The sequence below is a fragment of the Zingiber officinale genome, chromosome 7A (genome assembly GCF_018446385.1).
Source record: "Zingiber officinale cultivar Zhangliang chromosome 7A, Zo_v1.1, whole genome shotgun sequence".
In the NCBI taxonomy this organism is placed as follows: Eukaryota; Viridiplantae; Streptophyta; class Magnoliopsida; order Zingiberales; family Zingiberaceae; genus Zingiber; species Zingiber officinale.
The window spans coordinates 39,277,853-39,299,914 of NC_055998.1; the positions used below are offsets into that span (position 1 = coordinate 39,277,853).

Genomic DNA, 22,062 nt, shown 5'->3' on the forward strand with positions numbered 1-22,062 from the left:
ATGCTCAAGCCTGGTTCAAAACACTGGAGAGTACAATGGAGCTTCTGGACTAGCCAGAGTTTGAAAAGGTAAAATGCGCCTCATTCTGCCTGACAGAAGACGCACGTATGTGGTGGGAGAGAATTAAAGCGAAGCACCCAGTGAACCAGATGACATGGGCTAACTTGGAGAGAGAATTCTTTGAAGAGTTCTTTCACATGCGGGTCACAAACCGTCACTACGACGAGTTCACTGAATTTCGCCAGGGTAACCTTTCAGTGGAGGAAGCCATGAAGAAATTCAACAGGCTGGCTCGTCTATGCCCTGAACTAGTCAGCACTGAAAAAGAACGAGTCCGGTTAATGCTTAAGATGCTAAGGCCGGAAATGGCAATGAACGTGGCCAGCAGCATTCATAGGCCGCAAAGCACTGAAGAACTGGTAAGTAGTACTCTGACCACCGAGCATTACCAGAACAGTATCAAGCAGCAGAAGCAAGTCCTCTCAGAGTCCAAAGGTCAAGGAGGCTCAGGTACTCAGAAGCACCAGGGCCACAGCTCTAACTGGAAAAGGAACTCCAGTAACAAACGCAAACCAGGGAGTTACCCAAAAGGAGGACCAGCTAGTAAACAGCCTAGCTATCCCAAGTGTTCTACTTGTGGAAAATTCCACCCAGGAGTTTGTCGCAAGGGCACACGAGGATGCTTTGAATGTGGCCAAGAGGGCCATATGGCTAAGCAATGCCCGAACAAGACCAGTCTCCCTCCACCACAACTGATACAGTACGGAGACAAACCAGCCCAATTACATCAGATGTAGGCTGCAATGATGGACCACACATCAGTCAAGGAAGACTAGAAGCCCCATTAGCCACGACGAACGTGAGGATCTACTCACTCACCAGAGAGGAAGTAGCGAATGCCTCGACAGTTATTACAGGTTAGATTAGTATTTTACAGCAAAGTACAACTGTCTTATTCGATACTGGGGCAACCCATTCTTATATATCCAGGGCATTTGCCGAAAAGTTGGCAATACCCCCAGAGGCATTCAGTGGTTAGTTTTTTACGACGCTACCTTCAAGAGAAATTATGGCATCCATGCACTGGCTCAGAGCAGTGCCAGTCATTATTGCAGACAGAGAGCTTTTTAGTGATCTGATAGTATTAGATATGGCCGACTACAACGTCATCTTGGGAATGGACTTCCTGATGAAGTACGGCGCCTCCATAGAGTGCCGAAAATAGAAAATTGTATTCCAACCTAAAGCAGGAGTGCAGTTTGGGTACATCGGAGAACCAAAGAGAAAGGCCAAGAAGTTTCTCTCAGCTTTGAAAACACATAAACTATTGGATTTAGGATGCACAGGGTTCTTAGCGCGTGTAGGCAATACCAGTCAGGACAAGGATCAAAAGCTAGAGGAGGTCCGAGTCGTACGTGACTACCTAGCAGTCTTCCTTGAGGAGTTACCAGGCCTAGCACCAGACAGGGAGATTGAATTTGAGATAGAACTCATTCCCGGCACAAACCCCATCTCCAAAGCACCCTACCGCATGACTCTAGAAGAACTGAAGGAACTTCAGGAGCAACTACAGGAGCTGCTCGACAAGGGTTTCATACGCTCTAGTCACTCACCATGGGGAGCGCCTGTATTGTTCGTGAAGAAGAAGGACGGGAGCATGCGCCTGTGTATAGACTACCAGGCACTAAACCAAGTCACGATTAAGAACAGGTATCCTCTTCCCAGGACAGATGACCTGTTCGATCAGCTAAAGGGTGCAGCAGTGTTCTCAAAAATAGATCTCAGATCGTGATATCACCAGGTGAAAGTTAAAGAAGGTGATATACCCAAGACGACTTTCAGGACTAGATACAGACATTATGAGTTCGTAGTCATGCCCTTTGGCGTGACAAATGTTCCAACTACCTTCATGGACCTCATGAACAGAGTATTCAGAGAATACTTAGATAAGTTTGTTATCGTGTTTATCGATGATATTCTTATTTATTCCAAAACTCAGGAGGAACACGTAGAGCACCTGAAGATAGTACTACAGACCCTTCAGTAGAACCAGCTGTACGCCAAGTTCACGAAATGTGAATTTTGGCTCGATCAGGTATCCTTTCTGGGTCACATCATCTCCAAGGATGGTATTATGGTAGACCCCAGTAAAATAGAGGCTGTGAGTAACTAGAAAAGACCTAAGAATGCTAGTGAAATCAGAAGCTTTTTGGGACTAGCAGGCTATTACAGGAAATTTGTAGAGGATTTCTCCAGGATAGCCTCCCCACTGACAGCTCTTACCAGGAAGAACAGAAAATTTCAGTGGACAGAGGACTGTGAGAATGGTTTCATGGAGCTCAAAAGAAGATTGACCAGTGCACCCATTTTAACTCTGCCAGAAAACACAGACAGCTTTGATATTTATAACGATGCCTCTAAATTGGGACTAGGAGCAGTACTGATGCAAAATGGCAAGGTGATCGCCTACGCCTCCAGACAACTCAAGGACTATGAGAGGAACTACCCTACTCATGACCTTGAGCTTGCAGTAGTTGTCTTCGCCCTCAAAATTTGGAGACATTACTTGTATGGAGCTCAGTGCAGAGTGTATACAGATCATCAGAGTCTGAAGTACTTCTTCACTCAGAAGGATCTGAATATGCGACAACACAGATGGCTCGAGCTGGTCAAAGACTACGATATAGACATCCTCTACCATCCAGGAAAAGCCAATAAGGTGGCAGACGCACTTAGCAGGAAGTCCAGTGCTACCTTATTATCCCTATCAGCCATGTCACCGCCCCTACAAAAGGAGATTGCAGATTTCAGACTCGAACTTATAGTTGGACAACTCTCTACTATGACCTTAGCATCTACCCTGCTTGGTGACATCCAGACAGCTCAGGAGCAGGATCCTGAAATTCAGAAGATCAAGCAAGGGTTAGCAGATTCAGAAGGTGGAGAGTTTAGAGTATCTGATAGTGGGGTACTATATTTTGGTGACAGACTATGCGTTCCGGATCAGGAGGAACTACGGAGGAAAATCTTAGATGAGGCTCACAGGACTCCCTATGCGATGCACCCTGGTTCCACCAAGATGTATCAAGACCTGAAGAGACGTTTTTGGTGGCCTGGGATGAAGAGGGACATCACTAGATATGTCAGTACCTGTCTGACCTGTCTGAGGGTCAAGGCAGAACACCAGAGACCAGGAGGAGTTCTGCAGCCTATTCAGATTCCAGAATGGAAATGGGAGGATATTTCCATGGACTTCATAGTGGGACTACCCAGGACCACAAATGGTTTTGATGCCATCTGGGTAATAGTCGACAGATTGAATAAATCAACCCACTTCTTAGCTATCAGGATATCCTACTCCATGGAGCAGCTAGCACAGTTATATCTCAAGGAAATTGTCAGACTGCATGGAGTCCCATGGACTATTATATCACATCACACTTCTGGGAGTGTGTACAGTCAGCGTTGGGCACTCGGTTAAAGTTTGGCACAACCTTCCATCCTCAGACAGATGGTCAAACAGAACGAGTAAACCAGGTACTCGAAGATAGGCTTCGAGCATGTGCCCTAGACTTCAAGGGAAGTTGGTACAAATATCTGTGTTTAGCAGAATTTGCATACAACAATAGTTATCAGGCCACTATCGGTATGGCACCTTACGAGGCTCTCTACGGGCGGAGGTGTAGATCTCCAATCTGCTAGTATGAGAGTGGTGAATAGAAAGAACTAGGACCTCAGACAGATCTAGTAGCAGATACCACAGCAGCTATACAGCAGATCCGCCAAAGGATAGAGACAGCTCAGAGCCGCCAGAAAAGCTATGCAGATACACGGCATCGACCCTTAGAGTTTTCAGTTGGGGATACAGTATTTCTCCGATTGGCTCCCATGAAGGGAGTAATGCATTTTGGGAAGAAGGGCAAATTAAGTCCCCGATATGTGGGACCATACCTTATCACTAGAAGAGTTGGCAAGGTAGCATATGAGCTAGATCTACCTCAGGAAATGTCAGCTATCCATAACGTATTTCATGTCTCTATGCTGAAGAAGCATATCCCAGATGCCACTTAGGTGATTGAGCCCCAGTCAGTACAAGTCCGCGAAGACCTCAGCTATGACAGTCGGCCTATTCAGATAATAGACCGAGCGGTTAAGAAATTGCGGAAAAAGGAGGTACCATTAGTAAAAGTCATTTGGTGAAATCACACAACAGAAGAGACTAACTTGGGAGATAGAAGCTAGTATGAGGCAGAAGTACCCAGAGTTATTCTAAGTTCGAGGATGAACTTTTTATAAGGTTTGGGGAATTGTAACGTCCAAAAATTCTCAAATTGATTTTAGAAATATTCTATTATTTTTCTGTAATTTTAGAATATTTTTAAGGAATTTTTAGAATAGCCGAGGTAGCAAAAATAAATGAAATCATAAAATAGCCTAGCGGGAGTTTGAACCCAAGACCTATTAGACTCTACGCCTTATAGATGACTCCGGTAACCAAGGGGCCCCAGCAGGGGTGTGCTGAAAGGAAAGGAGAACAATTATATTTAAAGTTGGTTGGGTGGTCTTAACAACTTAATATAAATAGAAAATTAAGAGAGGAGTTATTATTTTTAACGACAACTTCTCCTCTTCCTAAAACCCTCACACGCCGCCCCCTCTCCTGCTCACTCTCCCGGCGCCCAAGACCAAGAAACCTAGGGATCCATCCCTAGGATCATAGGAGCATATTCCGGCGATGACTCCGGCACAAGGACGCTCCCCTCCGCGAGAAGATAGCATAGACGCAAGAAGATCGTCGAAACGATCATCTTCTCCGGAAACCTAGTGATCGGATTGTAAGAAAATCTAGCGCAGGATGTAAGTAACCCCTCACCTGCAGTATAAGTAGCTAATTGGATGGTTTTTATGCCTTAGTTCGCTTTTACGTCCTTAGTCTAGTCATATGCAGAATTAGAGCACACCAAGTGCTCGATAAAATGCCTAGAATAGTTAAACGCTGTAGTAAGCGTTTTAACAGCTCAGTTAAATGCCTTAGATGCATTTTAATTAGCATATATATATCCATGCTTCAGTGATATGGGACTACGGTCCAATGGGTGGGCTCCCACAGTCACCTCTAGATTCAGATAACCTAGTTCTAGGTTTAGATAACCTAGTAAAAGCAAGACAAGATAAATCAGTTATAAATAGTATTTTACTTTGATCAGTGGAACTGTACTAGACCTCAGTTGTCCTTGGGTTGGGCTCCCATAGTCGTCCTTAGGTTTAGATAACCTAGTAACCCTACTAGATTCGGGACTTGTTACCTTGGGCCTAGTTAGGGATGCGTGCATAGCAAGTACAGTTGTCGGGCCCATCAATAGCATGTTTATTATTTTTATCTACTTACGAAAATAGTTTTCAAATTTCACAAAATAGATAAGTGAATTCAGCTTAGCTTCAGTGCAATTTCCTATTGATATAGTGGATGGCTTTATGTTCAGTTCTTGATTGCCGTGATTTATATGCTCACTCACCATGTTTTAGCATTTCTAGTATGATTCTCAGCTTGCATATCAGCATAGCATCTTTTTAAAAGCATGATTTCTGTAAATGCATGTTTTGTGAGGTAGATGGTTTCTTACTAAGCTCCCAAGCTTACAGATGCATTTTTTCTTATACTGCAGATAAAGGCAAAGGAAAGATGGATTAGCGGAGGTTGGAGGGCAATGCATCAAAGATGTGTGTGAAAGAGGAACTTGGAATGAAGATTTTTGGGAACTAACCCACCTTAAAACTTAGCATTTGATTTATGTTGTTACTTTTCTACATTTAAGATGTTAAGTGTCTTGATTTATGAAGGTATGCACTAAGTTATGTTGAGATTGTTGGTTTTCATGATCTTAGATGGTTAACCATGTGTAATGATATGTCTCGTAGTGATACTATGCTCTTAGCTTATTTCTGAAAGGTCCTGTACGAGTTCGGGTGAGATTTCTGCAGAAATCAGCAACCCAATCGATCAGTTGATCAATTGAGCAGTCCTCGATCAATCAGCCGATCGATTGGAGGAAGTCCCCGCGTACAGAACACTATGGGATTGATCAGCTGATCGATTGAGAAATCCTCAGTCGATAAGTCGATCGATTGGGAAGCGATCTGTCGCGAACAGAAAGCTGATGAATCGATCAGCAGATCGATCGGCCATGGATCGATCAGCCGATCGATAGGGAAATTTGCTCCCGCGAACAGAGAGCTTCTGAATCGATCATTGGATCGATCGGTCATCCTGGATCGATCAGCCGATCGATTCAGAATTGACCCCGTGCACAGTAGCACGTTGAATCGATCAGACAACTCCAATCGATCAGCCGATCGATTGGGATGTCTGAATTCCGCTAGAAGTGGCCAGGTGTCAGTTTCTGACCAAATAGAAAGTCAAATTTCCTTCTTTAGTATATGTGCCTAAATGAAAAGGTCTTTGAACCTAATCTTACAGACTGTAATAGTCATTAGCAGAGTAAGATTTTAAATCAGTACAGTTTTCCGCACCTTATAGTTTAGCACAGCATAATGTGACGGTTCGGCCTCATAGCCTAGTCAGTAGGAGGCGGGTCGTTACACAGAGGCACGACCACCCCGAGCTTCACCTCTATTTAAAGGGAACTTCATCTCCTTATTGAAGGGAGGAGGATCTATTACGCTCCGCAAGTGTACGGAAATGTCGCAAGTAATATAAAAGATTATCGTATCCACAGGGACTGGAATAAGCACTAGAAATGTCTCAATGCGAATTAGCTAAACAACTATCCAATCGTTTCAAAAGCAAAGTAAAGGTAAACAAATCTAATCTTAAAGATCAACAAACAAGAGTTTAGTGTTTTGGGTTATGATAAAGGGAGATTCTAGGAGTTTCGATTTCTTTGTAAGATTTCTTGAATGTAAATGGCTCACCAATTCTTATCCCTCAATTGCCAAACATGTAGAAAGTTGCCGGTTCTCTCTTGCAATAGACAACCGGCTAAGGACTGAGAAATGTATCTAAATAGGATTAATTAGACATGAACCTACATTGTCCTTACACAGAAGCGCACCTATTACTATGCCTTCCTCGGATATCAACATAGAAGCCCACAACTTATTAATCTATCAAGATACAAGAAACTAATCACAAGATCCATCCTACTCTCTTGAATATTCACATTTCCTCTTCAAGATTATCTCTCAAACGTCCTTACACGGGCTTGCACCTGTCACGTGGGTCCCTCGGATGATCGAGTGAGAGTTTATCTTTACAAAGTCCACAAGAAATCCAAACAATCAATCAAGAATGAGAATTAAGCACAAATCACCATTAATCATTCAAGATCTAATTGATACAAGCAAGATAATGTCATTGAAACAAGAAAATGGCAAATCCATAAGAGATTACATCAATCCACCATACAAATACTCCCTTAATCCTAGAATACAAGATCTACTCCATGAATCAAGGAAGGAAACCCGAAGAAATAGAGATTACAAGCATTTCTTAAATCCCCAGTCCAAGAAATCAAGAAGAGGGGGAAAGAGAAAACTTATCTACGAAGAAGCCTCGTCTTCGGATCCAATCCTCGCTCCGGAGTCGAAATCGTCGAGATCTCCCTTAGAATCGCCCAGAAATCGTCCCAAGAATGGGAGGAAGCCACCAAATCTTGCCTTCTCCCAAAGGGGGAGAGCTCCCCTTTCAATTCATGAAGGAAGGTTTAAATAGAGGAGGGAATCGGGCGCCACACGGCCCCTCGACACGGCCGTGTGAGATCCACACGGCCATGTCCAGTTCCTTCTCTGCCGATGCTGCACGGCCGTGTGGTGCACACGGCCACCACCTGCTTGGCCTCTGGAAACCTCACACGGCCGTGTAGATCCACACGGCCACCACCTGCTTGGCCTCTGGAAACCTCACATGGCCGTGTAGATCTACACGGCCATGTCCTGCTTGGCCTCTGGAAACCTCACACGGCCGTGTACAGGTCACACCCCCTTGCATGGCCCTTGCACACCCCCTTGCCTGACCCTTGTCATAGCTCTAAATTGCAATGCTTCATTTCAGCGTCTTTTACACCATTAAGATGGGGTTTTCTATGGTTGAATTCTTCATCTAAGTTGCAGATCTTGAAGTTATCTACAACCCGGTATAAAGAACAGCCCAAATCTCCAACCGAGCACAAAGTTATGGCCGTTTTAGTTTCAGTCTGCAGTGCAGAAAACCTCACACGGCCTTCACACGGCCGTGTGAGGTTCACACGGCCCCAACATGACCCCTACACGGCCTTAACACGCCCATGTGAGTTCTACACGGCTAGAACATGAAGAAAACATAGTTTTGCATGCCCATGTCACTCTGGAAGCTCTAGACTTCATTTAAACTCTGTTTTTACTCCAAATCACGTCCTGTCAATCAAAATAAGCAAAGAGTAGATCTCCGAACAGAATATAATGAAAGTATGATATTCTAATGAAATAGGGTGCAATAAACATAGATTATGCCAATGAAATACAAGTAGATGTGCGTCAAAGTATGCATAAAAGAGTATATAATCTACGCACATCACACCCCCAGACTTAAACCTTTGCTTGTCCTCAAGCAAAATGCTGCAGTCTAAATTCATATATTCTACAACATATTCATAAAACCTAGTGCACTTTCCTAATTCTATCAAAAAGTTTTATTAACAAGCGTGATCATGGAAACAAGTAAAGTATGGTTCAAGCATAAGAATCTTGTGCACAGTGTAAAAGTAACTCAACACCCTTCAAGTTTCAATCCATGTCCTAGTCAAGTCGTCATCAAATTTGAATTCCTAATGTTTCCAGTGAAAGACAAGTAATCAGTGATAGGCACTTACTCACCATTCACTTGGTTCATATTTCTCAACTAACCCAAGGTCTCAAAGGTGTGCTCAATCTCAAGGGAAGCTAAGCAGTCATTTCCCCAATAACCTAACTTGGTCTCAAAGGGGTGACTTGCTAGATTCCACTCATGACAACTGTTTTTTATATCCCTCTTTTTTTTTTTTTTTTAAGTGTTTGCATTGTGCAAAACTTATTCACAAATGTACTTTTAGCACACATGTTGGGATATTTTGATTTTTCCAAATGAGCTTTAATGATTTGAGCCTCATCCAGTAACCAAAATGAAAGTTGAGAAATCACCATGGAAACCAAGTACTAAGCAAACAAGATGAATCATGACTATTTCAATGACATCAACTATTCAAGCATCAAGCACAAGTGTAGTGAAGATAAAATCCTTAAGGTTGAACCAAAACTAAAACTCATCACCATAAGATTCTTAGCTTATTAATGCTTCCCAAGATAGAAAAAAGAACTACATAAAGTTTACTACTAGCATCATTCGAACATCATGAATCAAGACAATAATCGTGCTAACATTTCACTTGAATCCAAGAAAGCATATAAGTGAAGTTTTGATGTTCTCAAGATGTATGCCACAAAAAATCAAAACCCAAAATGCAAGACATAAGCAAAAACAAAAACAAACAAAGCAAATCAAATGCATCTAATGCATCCCCCCAGACTTAAATTTTTCATTGTCCCAATGAAAACTAAAAACAATGTGGAGGAGATTTTAAGAGAAGTTACCAAGTGATGAGCTCCAAATGGTTGACATTCATGTTTTTTTTTTAGATACTCCTCTATCCAATGTTCACAATCCTCCACAACTTTAAAATCTACAAAAAATAAGATAGACAAGAAGAATTAAGTAGAGGGTATGATTTATTATCAACAAAATAAAAAGAAACTAAAAGTAAAATGAAAACAAGATTGAACTTGGGTTGCCTCCCAAGAAACGCTTGTTTAAGGTCATTAGCTCGACCACCTCATTAGATTCATCTAAATCTTGCTCTCGGAGGGGTAAGATATTTTAGAACCCTCCTACCAAGGGCTCTTATTATGGAGGGAGCTTTCATCAAAGGAGCTACAAAGTAAAGTATAACTCTCTCCATCTTCGTCTTCTTGGAAATTTTTTCAGGTGGTCGAAGACGGTTCAGATTGAGCTTCCAATTATTGGCCCATGTGAAATTTGCACATCCAAAAGAAAAACAAATCTCCCACAAGCATATTATATAGTATAGAGCTAGAACCATATCAAGATAAGATGAATAAGTAATAAAAACTGAATCACATCCAACAAAGTCAATTATAGGTACCTCCATAAAGTTTTCCAAAAGATCACAAGAAATACTAACCTTACTTTGCTGAGAAATACCTAAAATTTCTAAACATGTAAATGTTACTTCCTCTGAATCAAATGATGGTTCTGGCTCTAGCTTAGGTGTTGATGATATCAATGATGGTGATTCTTGAGACTCTACTAGCTCTGTATAAGTCCCTACACATTGTTCCACAACATGATCAATTCTTAGATCCTCTAAGGGTTGTCTTGACAAAGGTAGTGATCCTTGAGATGCTGCTTCCACAACACAGCTCCCTACACATTCTTCCATATCATCATCATCAACACATACATCAAAAAATAAACCAACATCTATGTCCTCAATAGGAGAATCAATAACAAGAGGATCAATAACTTCACTTGCAGTTTTAAGTTGATCTACCACATCACATTCATCATCTGAAAATTCAATGTCATTATAACACCTTATAAAATTTTGAGGTAGATCTGAAAACTTATTTACCACTACATTATCAATAAAATCCTCATCTGAAAAATCTTCATCTTTATATATATTTAAAAATCTACACTCAACCATATTAGTGTCACAGGATTTGCCGAAGTCTTTATTTTCATTTACCCCCACTAACCTTTGTGGAAAAGGAACCCTTAGTGAAGGTCCCGGGAAAGACTGAACTCCCTTTTTCCCAAATTCCCTTTGAGCTTTTGGAGGAGGTCCAACTTGCTTATCTAATGTTGGTGTGATTAATCGTTGAGGGAAAGGTACTTCTGGCCTTTGGGAACTTCCTAGATAAATGGAATTGAGTTCTTGTGATCTTCTATTATTCTTCTCCTCAATTCTAAACATGTCATTCTTCAGAAGTTCTTCATGATTTTTGCCACTTCTCAACCCCACATCATCACACTTTTCATTGGATCTTGACTGTGTAGGAGGGGGATCTTCTTTAAACCATTTTGAAACAATTCTATCAAGCTTTGCCCCCAAATGTTTGAACTCCTCACTCTGTGACTTGTGAATTTCAACATTTTTAGGTGGTTGAATTTCATTTTGTTTGACAGGCTCTCTTACATTTATGGCTTTCACTTTTTGAATATCTGAGGGAAATTCCATCCAACTTTTGTTCGACCATTCATGGAGGTTTAATGTCACTTGATCAATTAATGAATAAGCTTCATCTACACTTTTGTCCATAAAAGAACCTCCAGCTGATGAATCCAATAAAGTCTTGTCTGAGAGAGAAATTCTCCCATAGAATATGTGTAAAATCAACCATTTTTCAAAACCATGATGAGGGCACTGTCTTTGAAGACTCTTGAATCTATCCCATGCTTCAAATAATGATTCTCCATATGCCTGAGCAAAATTTGTTATGCAATTCCTCATATACACCGTTCTACTTGGAGGGAAAAAGTGATTCAGAAATTGCTTCTCCAATTGTTCCCAACTTGTGATGCTTTGAGGACAGAGAGAATATAGCCAAGTCCTTGCTTTATCCTTGATACTGAAAGGAAATGTCATCAATCGAACTGCATCTGCAGATACTCCTTCACATTTCACCAAATCACAAATCTCTAAAAATGTTTCAAGATGCAGATAAGGACTTTCTGATACTTCTCCTCCAAATTTGTGACCTTGTATCATGAAAATTATCTCTGGGTCTAGTTGGAAACTTTCTGCTTCAATTTGAGGTTGCACAATGGGAGATAAAAATCTTGCGGAAAAGGGTGTAGAAAAATTTCTCATGGGCCTGCTTGACATGTTAGTGCTCATGGATATTCAAGAAGAAAAAGAAAATTATCAAGGATCAAAAACAAGAAATAAAATGCAATATGAAAAGCAAGAAAACGAATGCAGAATTTAAATTGCAAGAAAGAAAGTGCATAATGAAAACAAGAAAGAAAAGATAAAAGGAAAAAGAAAAATGTCTAGAATAATTCATCTGCTAAAAATTTGCAAGATATGTTTACAAAAGAAAAGAAGAAAGAAACAAGATCAAAAGAGAAAACAGAGAAAAGTTAGATTAGAGTACTAGAAATCAAGAATGCAAAGTTAGAATTAGAATTGCAACAAAAAGAATTGTCAAGAATGTTATTCAAGAAAGGAAAAATTTTTGAAAACATAATTCTAACAATTAGTTATAACTATGCAAATCAAAAGAAAGAAAGAAAAGTTATGTTTAGTCTAACTCAATTGATAATTCCTAATGTTATAGCGCAGTCCCCGGCAACGGCGCTAAAAACTTGTTACGCTCCGCAAGTGTACGGAAATGTCGCAAGTAATATAAAAGATTATCGTATCCACAGGGACTGGAATAAGCACTAGAAATGTCTCAATGCGAATTAGCTAAACAACTATCCAATCGTTTCAAAAGCAAAGTAAAGGTAAACAAATCTAATCTTAAAGATCAACAAACAAGAGTTTAGTGTTTTGGGTTATGATAAAGGGAGATTCTAGGAGTTTCGGTTTCTTTGTAAGATTTCTTGAATGTAAATGGCTCACCAATTCTTATCCCTCAATTGCCAAACATGTAGAAAGTTGCCGGTTCTCTCTTGCAATAGACAACCGGCTAAGGACTGAGAAATGTATCTAAATAGGATTAATTAGACATGAACCTACATTGTCCTTACACAGAAGCGCACCTATTACTATGCCTTTCTCGGATATCAACATAGAAGCCCACAACTTATTAATCTATCAAGATACAAGAAACTAATCACAAGATCCATCCTACTCTCTTGAATATTCCCATTTCCTCTTCAAGATTATCTCTCAAACGTCCTTACACGGGCTTGCACCTGTCACGTGGGTCCCTCGGATGATCGAGTGAGAGTTTATCTTTACAAAGTCCATAAGAAATCCAAACAATCAATCAAGAATGAGAATTAAGCACAAATCACCATTAATCATTCAAGATCTAATTGATACAAGCAAGACAATGTCATTGAAACAAGAAAATGGCAAATCCATAAGAGATTACATCAATCCACCATACAAATACTCCCTTAATCCTAGAATACAAGATCTACTCCATGAATCGAGGAAGAAAACCCGAAGAAATAGAGATTACAAGCATTTCTTAAATCCCCAATCCAAGAAATCAAGAAGAGGGGGAAAGAGAAAACTTATCTACGAAGAAGCCTCGTTTTCGGATCCAATCCTCGCTCCGGAGTCGAAATCGTCGAGATCTCCCTTAGAATCGCCCAGAAATCCTCCCAAGAATGAGAGGAAACCACCAAATCTTGCCTTCTCCCAAAGGGGGAGAGATCCCCTTTCAATTCATGAAGGAAGGTTTAAATAGTGGAGGGAATCGGGCGCCACACGGCCCCTCGGCACGGCCGTGTGAGATCCACACGGCCATGTCCAGTTCCTTCTCTGCCGATGCTGCACGGCCGTGTGGTGCACACGGCCAAGGCCCTCCTACTCTCTGGAAATGCTACACGGCCGTGTGGTGCACACGGCCACCACCTGCTTGGCCTCTGGAAACCTCACACGGCCGTGTAGATCCACACGGCCCCCACCTGCTTGGCCTCTGGAAACCTCACATGGCCGTGTAGATCTACACGGCCATGTCCTGCTTGGCCTCTGGAAACCTCACACGGCCGTGTACAGGTCACACCCCCTTGCATGGCCCTTGCACACCCCCTTGCCTGACCCTTGTCATAGCTCTAAATTGCAATGCTTCATTTCAGCGTCTTTTACACCATCAAGATGGGGTTTTCTATGGTTGAAGTCTTCATCTAAGTTGCAGATCTTGAAGTTATCTACAACCCGGTATAAAGAACAGCCCAAATCTCCAACCGAGCACAAAGTTATGGCCGTTTTAGTTTCAGTCTGCAGTGCAGAAAACCTCACACGGCCTTCACACGGCCGTGTGAGGTTCACACGGCCTTCACACGGCCGTGTGAGGTTCACACGGCCTTCACACGGCCGTGTGAGGTTCACACGGCCCCAACATGACCCCTACACGGCCTTAACATGCCCATGTGAGTTCTACACGGCCAGAACATGAAGAAAACATAGTTTTGCATGCCCATGTCACTCTGGAAGCTCTAGACTTCATTTAAACTCTGTTTTTACTCAAAATCACATCCTGTCAATCAAAATAAGCAAAGAGTATATCTCCGAACAGAATATAATGAAAGTATGATATTCTAATGAAATAGGGTGCAATAAACATAGATTATGCCAATGAAATACAAGTAGATGTGTGTCAAAGTATGCATAAAAGAGTATATAATCTACGCACATCAGGATCCTAGGTTAGAAGTGACAATCTAGGTAAAATCCCTACACTTGGAGGCATCATTTGGGTGATCTGAGGTCATCCTACTGCTCCATCCTCATTGACATTCCAAGATCTTCGTTTAAAGGCTCCACTTGACTCCAAGGATATGTTTTTCTTCCCCTTTCTTTAGAGTTCTTGAAATTTTATGTATTTGAGCTCTTGGATTGTAGATCTTTCACTTATGGAGTAGATTTTCATTGTTCTAAGATGTAGGAAGTAATTGTAATGTCTGGAAGGTTGTAAACTCAATTGAATTACCAATGTCCTCATTTAATGATACTTGAGTGGCACTTTTTCTGTTTAATGAAATGCTTGCATAGAGCCTTTCCCATATGAGCATGAATTTATTTATCTAGATTATATTTCTATATGCATAGATCATATTTCTGAGTTAGATGCATTGTTGTGTGTCTATATTTGAGATTGGGCTTTAACCTGAATTTTCATTGGAGGGATACATAGTTTGTTGTCTCTTTAAGTGTACGTTCTGATATAGCTCGGCTTGACATTAGGATAATTGTTTAAAGTTGAGTATCTAAGGTAACTATCCTTCTATATAGAATGTAACCTCCTAGGGGAGAATGGCTCTATGTGTAACACCCACGAAATAATAAGCTATAACTATGGGTATTTTTTCTTTTTAGAATAAAAGGGAAATGGAAATAGAACCAAAAAGAAAGAAAAAGAAAGACAGGTTAAGGTTTGAACCATGAACCTCCCACAAATGATAAAGTTAAAGTTGTGTGTAATAACCACTAGAATCATGAATGACACATGAATAGCAAAGAATGTAAATTATAGATAAAGGTAAAGAGTATGATTAAATAAGGGAACAAGAGAAAGACAAGTGGCTTTCCTCCTCTTTCTCATGGTTAAGAAAAGAAGCAAGCAAAGAACAAGTTGCCTTTTTCTTCCTTCTCTTGCTATTTTCATGGGAATGAAGAGAGTGAGAAGATAGAAAAGGCAAGGGGATAAATTGGGACACTTTTCATCCTCATTGGGAATAAATAGGAATGAGAGAAGAAAAGGGAAAGAAAGTTTGGTTAAATCTTCCTCCTTCTTCTTCCTCCTCCATTTTCTTCTCCTTCTTCCTTCTCCACCAAGATCTAAAGCTCTACCTCTCATCTCTGAAATCCAAGCTAAGGTTTCCTTCCTAAGGAAACTAACTCACAAGAAGGAGTCCTCATGATCTACTCCTTACAAACAAGAGAAAACAAAAGGGAAGAACAAGAAGGGGGAAGCCTTCTTCTTCCACTTCACAAGGGTACCATCTTTCTTAGGAAAAACAAGCAAGAGGATGTAAGTATCCCCTCACCTGTGGTACAAGTTGGTTAATTGTTTTCCATGAGATTAGGATGCTTAGAAAAAAAAAGACCTAGGATCACTTCTTGAAACTTTCGGCCAAGACTTGAATAAAAGATTTAGAGAAGTTTAAGACCTAACAATGCATGCTCACTATGTTCTTATGCTATGTACCCTAGTTTAGGAGTTAGTTAATGTTTCTTATGCTTGTATGCTTACCTAACACTTAGATCCATTCTCTTGAACTTTCGGCCAAAGTGTGAATAAAAGATTAGGAAGGCTTAAGACCTAAACTAAACATGCTCACTAAGTCCTTATGATATGTACCCTATGATAAGAGATTAGTTTGGTGTTCTTATGCTTGTATGTAGCTTAAAACCTAAATTCATGCTCATGAAGTGTTCGGCCATGATAGAAGTAATTGACTAGGAGAGGTTAAAAATTTAGTCTACCATGATCATGACTTACTTATTAATATGTTATGAAGAGTACTTAGTGTTTTCACACTTGTATGTTGATTGGAACCTAAATGCATGCCACCTTAGGGAATTAGGGTTTCGGCCATGATAGAAATGAAGACCTAGAAGTGTTTAAAAATTTAAGCTATCATGCTCATGACTTTCCTTATGAAAAGGTAGGAAGATTTCTTAGGGTTTCATGCTTGTATGTTGTTTGGAATCTTGATGTATTGCACCTTAGGGCTTCGGCCATGATGAGAATTAAGACCTAGGAGAGCTTAAAACTTACTCTAACATGCTCATGACTCTTCTTATGACATGATATAAAGCTAACTTAGGGTTATCATGTTTGAATGTTGCTTGAAATCTAGATACATGTCTCCTTATGTTTCGGCCATGATTAATTTTAGGGTCCAATGAAGCTTAAAATTTAATCTAGCATGCTCAAGAATTCCCTTATGATATGATATGAAGTTAGCTTGATATTCTTATGCTTGTATGTTGTTTAGAACTTCGTTTCATACCCCTAAGTTTCGGCCATAACCAAGTTAAAAGACCTAGGGAGCTTAGAACCTAAACAAATATGCTCATTATGTTCTTAATGATTTATGAAGTGAAATTGGTTTAGGGTTCACATGCTTTTATGTTGTTTATAACCTAGAACTAGACATGGTAACTTTCGGCCATAACAAGACCAAGAACCTAAGGAGCTTAGAACCTAAACCAAATATGCTCATTATGTTCTTAATGATTTATGATATGAAATTAGTTTAGGGTTCACATGATTTGATGTTGTTTATAACCTAGGGCTAGGCTTGGAACTTTCGGCCACTACATGGAATTAGGGTTAGAGACCCAATTATGTTTTTACTATGTATTTCACATGCTACGATATGAATGAAGAGATGCTAGTTAAGGTTTTCCATGCATGATTATGTTTCCTTTGATGCATTATATGCTCATTTATGTATGCTTATGAACCATGCATGATAATGACTCTCATGATGTGTTTTATGCTCAAGTATGCATGCTTTATGATATGACAAGTAATACGCTCATTTATGTATGCTTATGAATCATGCATTATGATGACTCTTATGATGTGCTATATGCTCAAGTATGCATGCTTTATGATATGACAAGTAATACTCTCATTTATGTATGCTTATGAATCATGCATTATGATGACTCTTATGATGTGCTATATGCTCGAGTATGCATGCTTTAAGATATGACAAGTAATATGCTCATTTATGTATGCTTATCAATCATGCATTTGATGGATCGGAAGCGCTAGAGGGGGGGTGAATAGTGCTCGTGGCTATTTCGTTTTTCGAAATCTCGGAATCGTAATAACTTGAGTAATGCAGCGGAATAAAAACAGACACAGAGAACACTGAGAATTTACTTCGTTCGGAGCCTGTCATGACTCCTACTCGAAGGCCCGCGATCCTTGATCACTTTCGGTGGGCAACAACTATAAGTTCGTTAAGAGTATTACAAACTAAAAACAATTCAAAGCTGTAACAAGATTATACCGACAACAAAAAGATTAAATCCGAAGCTCCGGGTTGTCGGGGTGTCGTTGCAGCACTTCTGGATTGAGTCGTTAGCAGCTTGTCGCAAGGAGATTGCTTAGATGATTGTTGTTATGAAGCTGTACCTCAACCCTCCTTTTATATGAGTTTCAGGGTGCCTGGATCCTTTCCGGGTGCCTGGAGTGTGACGTGGCCAACCAACCAGGATGCTCCACGTGGCGAAGTCGCGGCAGGAATAAACTTTGGTCCCGGGCGCCCGGATCCATCCCGGGCGCCCGGACCACCTTTTTCCAACAGGTTCCTCACCTGCAACACAAGGTTAGTCCAAGCAAATACCCTGCAAAATAGTGTTAGAATCTGATAAAACATAGTAACGAATAATTAACAGTCTTCGGACTGTCCGAGTCTGACTTCGGATTTCCAGCCGGAAACCCTAGGTCGACCCGACGCCTACTGTTCCCTCTACGGGGAACGCGTCCTCACCTACTCCCCTCAGGAGAGATTACCTGATGCCAGTCCGGTCCTCCAGACCGACTGGACTTTCAGCCTAGGGTTACCACCCCCTAGGACCTAAGGTTACCGCCCCTTAGGGTTTTTCTCCACCTAGGGTTACCACCCCCTAGGACCTAAGGTTACCGCCCCTTAGGGTTTTCCTCCACCTAGGGTTACCACCCCCTAGGACGTAAGGTTACCGCCCCTTAGGATTTTCCTCCACCAAGGGTTACCACCCCCTAGGACCTAAGGTTACCACCCCTTAGGGTTTTTCACCTGCCTAACCGCAGCTAGGACTTTCCTGAAACACTCATCAAAACATGTTAGATCACAAACTAACTTAACTTTGAATCCTTTGCCATTATCAAAACCAAGGTTCGATCGTCGGATGCTTCCCGCACCAACAATCTCCCCCTTTTTGATAATGGCAACCGAAATTCAATGTTAAGTAAAAGATATGTATAAGCACAATCAACAGGATAAGCATGATAGCAAGATAAACATCGCTCCCCCTTAATACAAGCTCCCTTTTAAAATATTTTCTTTGAATTTCTCTGCTCTTTCTTTGAATTGAATTTCTCTACTCTCCCCCTTTGCCATATATCAAAAAATGAGCTAGTTTTTGAAAAAAAAAATTTCAAAGCACAATTTTCAACTTTAGAAAAAAAACAAGATTTTTCAACTTCAGAATTTTTCAAACAAGATTTTCAACTTCAAAAATTTTCAAACAAACTTTTCAACTCCAAAATTTTCAACTCTAGAAATTTTCAAACAAGATTTTCAACTTCAGAAATTTTCAAACAAGATTTTCAACTTCAGAGATTTTTTGAGAAAAAATATTCAGGTTTTAAAGAAATTTTCCAGGGGAGATCTTTAAAAAAATTTCCAAAAAAAATTTTCAACTTTAGTATTTTTCAAAATGGTTTCAGTTAAATAACTTTAAAAAAATTTCAGAATAGAGGACACTTGAAAATTTGGAGAAAGTTTTTAAATTGCTTTTGAAATGAATTTCAATAATACTTAAGGCAAAGGAGAAGCGATAGCCTTATTTTAACTAGCTTGTCATTTTGTTTTAGTAAGGTATCAGAGCCCTAAAGTCCAAGCATGAGTAAAGATTTATTTTGATCAGGTATCAGATCTCTTAAGTACCGACATGCTTTTCTTCACCAACTGTCTAACCGTTTAGCTACTTGCTGATTGCCTAGAGGGCAACAGTGTTCGCTTGGTTAGTCAAGTCAAGTCAATTGATCCAGTTAGATTTGACTAAGGCTGGAAGACTTGATTTGATTACTGTTAGTCATGTATTTAATGCCCAGACTCATATTGATGCACAGAAATAAGCATTCTTGAGTCCAGGCTGTACCCTATGCATCTCACACCTTTCTATGTTTTACAAACACAATCAAGGTGAACCTAGATGTTTGTGAGATGCTCTGGCTGAGTCCTGGGGGAACATGATTTCTAGGGGGAAATCCTAGGCTAAATCCAACTTTTGAAAGTCTAGTAAAGTAGGGATTTTGAAAAACCAAGTTTTGCCTAAAAGTTATAAAAACAAAAACATTAAAAGGACTAAATTGAAAGTATTTATTCTACCCAGCACATTCCTATTTGTCTTCTAAGTGTACTGAACTCAAGTTCAGGTAAGGGTTTTGTAAAGATGTCAGCTAAGTTTGATTTTGACTCAATATAGTTGAGTACAATGTCACCCTTAGCTACATGATCCCTTACAAAGTGGTGTTTTACTTCTATATGTTTAGTCCTTGAGTGATGAATTGGGTTTTTTGTTAGATTTATTGTACTTATGTTATCGATTGAAATTTTTGTTTTTTGATATTCAAGTTGATAGTCTTTAAGGGTATGCATCATCCATAGTAATTGAGATGTGCATTAACCTAGTGCTATATATTCAGCTTCAGTGGTAGATAAGGCAACACAGTGTTGCTTTCTACTTGACCAACTTACTAGGCAGTGCCCTAAAAATTGACAACTGCCGCTTGTGCTTTTTCTATCTAGCTTGCACCCGGCATAGTCAGAATCAGAGTAGCCGGTTAGATCAAGGGTGCAAGATCTAGGGTACCAAAGTCCTACGTTTAGGGTTCCCTTAACATACCTAAGGATTCTTTTTACTAGGGTTAAGTGAGACTCTTTTGCACAAGATTGGTATCTTGCGCACATACCTACTGCAAAGATGATGTCTGGTCGACTTGCAGTTAGGTACAGTAGACTTCCTATCGCACTTCGATAGTATTTCAAGTCTACTGGTTTACCTTCTAAGTCTGAGTCAATTTTCACATTGGTAGCCATTGGTGTATTAATGATTTTTGAATTTTCCATTCCAAATTTACTAATTAATTCCTTAGCATATTTAGTTTGATAGATATAAATTCCATCCTTTGTTTGCTTAATTTGTAAACCTAAAAAGAAATTGAGTTCACCTACTAGACTCATTTTAAATTCATTTTCCATTAGTTTGGTAAACTCTTTTAAAAATTTTGAGTTGGTTGATCCAAAAATGATATCGTCAACGTAAATTTGTGCTATAAAGATGTCGTTTTCAAAGGTTTTTACAAAAAGGGTTGGGTCTATTTGACCTTGGTTAAACTCTTTTGATATTAGATAGTTGGATAGTTGTTCATACCAAGCCCTAGGTGCTTGTTTTAGTCCGTACAGGGCCTTTTTTAATTTGAAGACATAATTTGGATGTTCTATGTTCTCAAATCCTGGGGGTTGACCTACGTATACTTCTTCTTTAATAAATCCGTTTAAGAATGCGGATTTTACATCCATTTGAAATAGCTTGAATCCTTTGTGTGCTGCATAGGCCAACAGCATCCTAATGGATTCACGTCTTGCTACAGGAGCATAGGTCTCATCGTAGTCTAGCCCTTCTATTTGATTGAACCCTTTGGCTACTAACCTGGCTTTATTTCTTACTATTTCACCTTGATCATTTAATTTGTTCCTAAAAACCCATTTAGTGTCAATTATGGTTTTATCAATGGGTTTAGGCACTAATTCCCATACCTGATTTCTTTCAAATTGGGTCAGTTCTTCTTGCATTGCTATAGTCCAATCTGGGTCTGGTAGGGCCTCTTCTATGGTTTTGGGTTCAATTTTTGAAATTAGGGCTATTTGACTCTGGCTTCTATAGGATGACCTAGTTCTTACTCCTACAGTTGGATCACCCAATATTTGGTCAGATGGGTGATTTGTGCTTGTTCTGGTTGGTCATATGTCATTTGAATTAGTGATTTGTTCTTCAGATTCAATAGGTTCAGGTTGAGTTTCGTCATCTTCTCTGTTTATTGGATTAGCATTTTCTGTATCTTCAGTTTCATCTTTTGTTTTTAGAAATTTTATCCAGGTGAACCTGGAGTAGTCATCAATTATGACTAAGAAATATTGGTTCTTGCTTAGTGACTTGGCTCCATGTGAATCAAATAGGTCTAGGTGAAGGAGCTCAAGTAGATGGGTAGTTCTAACCGTATTGGTTGACTTGTGGGTGGACTTGGTTTGTTTTCCTTGTTGACATGCATTACAGATTGAGTTTTCAATAACTTTTAATTTGGGCAACCCTCTAACTAGTCCATTTTGACTCATTTTTGAAATGAGTCTTGTGTGAGTGTGACCGAGTCATCTGTGCCATAACTCAGTTTCCTCTTGTTGTGTTAGGAAACATTTTATTGAGGATGATGGTAGATGAATGGTGTAAACATTATCTTTCCTAGTGCCCTTAAGTGTGATTTTTGGATTATCGACATGTTTGACTATACATTCAGATTTGGTAAAATTGACTGAATAACCAG

The 22,062-nt window shown here is 40.0% G+C and overlaps 1 non-coding gene across 1 annotated transcript; it reads left to right on the forward strand.

Moving 5' to 3' along the window:
* Nucleotides 1-11,460: 11,460 nt before the first annotated feature.
* On the forward strand, nt 11,461-11,566 carry LOC122003111. Its single transcript, XR_006117784.1, has one exon. It is a non-coding gene; the product is annotated as a small nucleolar RNA R71 (small nucleolar RNA).
* Nucleotides 11,567-22,062: the final 10,496 nt, after the last annotated feature.